This window comes from Pteropus alecto, unplaced genomic scaffold, assembly GCF_000325575.1.
Source record: "Pteropus alecto unplaced genomic scaffold, ASM32557v1 scaffold20, whole genome shotgun sequence".
In the NCBI taxonomy this organism is placed as follows: Eukaryota; Metazoa; Chordata; class Mammalia; order Chiroptera; family Pteropodidae; genus Pteropus; species Pteropus alecto.
Window position 1 is genome coordinate 48,549,341 of NW_006436298.1, and position 3,806 is coordinate 48,553,146.

A 3,806-nucleotide genomic window follows, 5' to 3' on the forward strand; every position below is an offset into this window, starting at 1 on the left:
TCCAACTCATTCCCAAATCCCCAAAATAATCTCTGCTAAAAGTTTTTTTATCTTTTACTGAGCTTGGCTATTTTGATACCTTTTACCCCAATACAATTATTTTGATATTTTTGTACATTATCTATTTTACAATTTTAGCACAATTTTAAGCAGCAACTAAATTGTACTTCTCTGAAATTAAAATGATAAATAACATACCTCAAGAATACTTTTTTTAAACTGACAATTATAACCCCATAGTAGACATCACTGCACAATGGTTAGAAGCATGGCTCTAAAATTAGTTAAATTTGGTCTACAGCCATGCCACCCTAAATAAGCCCTATCCCATCTGATCTTGGAAGCTAAGTAGGGTCGGGCCTGGTTAGTACTTGGATAGGAGACCACCTAGGAAGACCAGGTGCTATAGGCGTAAAAAATAAAAAATAAAGGATTGTAAGCTGACAAAGTCCTTGCAGTCTGTGAGGTCAACTAAGGGTTGCTTCACCTAAAAAATTAAATAGATAGATAGATAGATAGATAGATAGATAGATAGATAGATAGATAGATAGATAGATAGATAGACAGACAGACAGACAGACAAATAAGTTAAATTTGCATTTGAATCCTAGCTCTGACAATTAATAACCATGTGAGTGTGGGAAATTTTCTTAATCATATCTATTTCCCCATTTGTAAAATGAGGATAACAGTACTTACTTTATAGGTGTTTTTTTGTAGTGATTGTGTGAGATAATGCAAGTAGTGCCAAATAAATGCCTCTCCTTTTGTCCTCATATATCCATCAGCTCTCTAGACCCTTGCAAAACACATTTTTCTCTTCCTCAACTCCCGTTCCACCTACTTTCAGCCTCAAAACCCATCATCTTCATGGAGACCAAGAAAGTTAATTTCATCATTATTAAGAATTTCATAAGAAAAATATCAAATGGACATCCTCTGGCAGATAATATTTTGTGCCTTACCCTTTTTGTAGTAGGCTAAAAATTGTATCCTAACTCATAAAACTCTAGGTTCGAATCTCAAAGAGTTAACCCAATTTTTTGGTAAATAATTAAAATCTTGTGCTGCATTAAAATTCACACACAAAACAAGTTATCCAGTATTCATTTACATTAATTATAGTAGTGATTGCCTATGGCTCTGCCAGAGAATATATTCCAGGCTCAAGTTCTATTTTTAGACAACTGCTCTGAGGATCTTCAGACACCTGTCCTATTTAGCAACTGGAATATTTAAAGACCATAGTGCTTTCAAAATAGCAGACAAGTCAACCACAAAGTCATATTTTAAACAAGGGCTTTTAGTATTAAAGGCCATAATTTGAATTCTTTCAATGTTTTCTTAATAGAAGTATATTAAGATCTAAGGTAATATAAGGCTGTGACTCCAAGCAAAGTCAGATGGAGAAAAAACAATAAATTTGCCTGAAGACAAATGAAAGGACAAATTTTTTCCCCACCTCTCCACTTCTGTACCTTGACTGCAGTTCCTGAAATCAAGTAAGAATAGACCTGGATCCTATAAAATTTCTATTGGAATGGGGAAGGGAAATTGAAAAACTGTAATATGCCGAGATATTTTATGAGCTGGAAGGAATCTTTGGAGATTTCCGTGACCCTAGTCTAATTCCAATCCCTTGTTTTACAGAGTAGGAAACTGAGGTTCAGAGAGTTAAAGTGACAGTCCCAACATGGATTCTAAAGATTGTCAATGGAATCATTGTAATAGTGATATTCAACATAACACGACCTGTATTTCTCACCCAATGCCAGGGTATAAAGCATAACTAGTCTAGGTGAGCATGGTAACCCATTCTTATTTGGTAGAGACGGAGTTAAGAGTAGGTATGTAACCCAGTATCTACTGAAAAATAATACTGATGAGGTGTTACGTCACCAAAAAGGATTTATTCAGGGAGAAAAGAAAGGTTTGCAACCCAGTGCATGCAAACATGGCAAGCCAGTGCACACACTGCTCTGCGTGCCAAGATGGAGGGGTATTTATAGAAGTGAAAAAGGAAGTTAAGGGGAGGGGTAGTAAAACCATAGAGCTTTATTGTAAACATAGAATTCTTCCTGTTGAGTTTTCACATTATAGAGTTTAAGAATGACTCCCATAAGCTCGAGCTTCTCCCATAGACTATGTTCATTTAAAATTTCAGTCAATCTTTATTACCAGTATCAGTCAAACAGATATAAGAGAAATTTTATTGTGGGGGATGATTTCTGGAAGAGATTTAGATCCCTAATAAAAAGAGAAACAGTGAAGAAGACTACATCTTCTTTGGACTGTGAATACGGTAGTTTGAGGATACAATTCCTGGAGCTGCAATAGCCATATTGAAACCTTGCTATGACAAGCATTAGAATGACATCAATCCATGGAAGATGGCAGAGAGAAAACATGCAAAGAGTAGTGGTCACTGATAGTATTGTTGAACTGCTGCACCCACGTAGAGATAATTTTCCTTAGACTTCTTATTATCTGAGATAATTAAATGTCTTTAACATTGAAATATTGATAATTTGATAGTCAAATATTATGTGACTTACAGTCAAATACATTCCCGTCTTCTACAGGGCCAAAAAATCAAGTCTGTGATAATTTACTACATTTCTGCCAGACTATGTTTCCTTAGAAAGCAGGGACTATGGCTTGAATTTCTCTGAAACCACAGAAGCCAGCACAGTCTAGAAAAATAGTAGACCTCAGAACATTGGTTGTTGTGAGATTATAAATGGCATAGTCATTTTGGAAAATAGTTTGGAAGTATTTTTTTAAGGTTGATCATAAGCTTATTACATGACCCAGCATTTCACTCTTAAGAATCTACCCAAGAAAGTCAGACATATATTCATACAAAGATTTGCATACAAATGTTCATAGCAATATTATTCATAACAGCAAAAACTGGAAACAACCCAAGTGTTTCTCAACTGGTGAATGGTTAAAGGAAATAGTATGTCAGTATTCAGTAATAAAAAGGAACAAAACACTGAATATGCTACAATACCAACTTCAAAAACATTTGCTAAGTGAAAGAAGTCAGAGACTGTGTAGTATATAATTCCACTTATATAAAGTGTCCAGAATATGAAAATATATAAAAACAAAAAGATCAGTGATAATCAAGTAATCAGTAATACTGGCAGTAGGATTTGGGTTTGGGTGGTAATTGAAATGTTTTAAAACTTGATTGTGGCAAGGGCTACACAACTCTATAAATTTACTAAAAATCATTGAATTGTTCTCTTTCCATGGGAAAAAAGATTTATGAAATGTAAATTTTACTCAAAAAATTGTTAAAGATAAAACTGTGTCAAGTTATTGAAATAAAACAAAAATTTGTTGAGTTATTGAAATACTTAAAATAATCCAATCAAGGATTTGGTGTAAATAAATGTCTACCCAATACTGTACCAGAAGGCATAAAGATGTAAAGATATTGCCTTGGGGTGGGTTAAGAGACATTGTTCTAGTTGATAAATTATAACAGTTCAGTCCAAAGGGAATGAAACAGATAAAAGATTATTGAAAGCTTAAAGCAGGAAGCAATCATTGAGAGCTGGATTTTAAGGAAGATATTCTGAAGAGGCAGAACTTCAACTGAGCTCGGAAGAAAAGGAAATATTTCGGGCAGAAGAGAAAACTGTTTAGCATATTCTGGCAGTGAAAAACAAATTAGGGAAAGGAAAATGTACAATGTTAAGCTTTAGGCTAGGCGTTTCAGTTTTTGTTCAGAAAAGTTCATTTACAGTTATTTAGTTTTCAAATTAATATTAAAATATTTTAATTTAATTGTT

At 33.9% G+C, this 3,806-nt stretch overlaps 1 pseudogene; it reads left to right on the top strand.

Moving 5' to 3' along the window:
• Positions 1–293: 293 nt before the first annotated feature.
• On the top strand, positions 294–412 carry LOC112480689 (annotated as a pseudogene).
• The last annotated feature ends 3,394 nt before the right edge of the window (positions 413–3,806 follow it).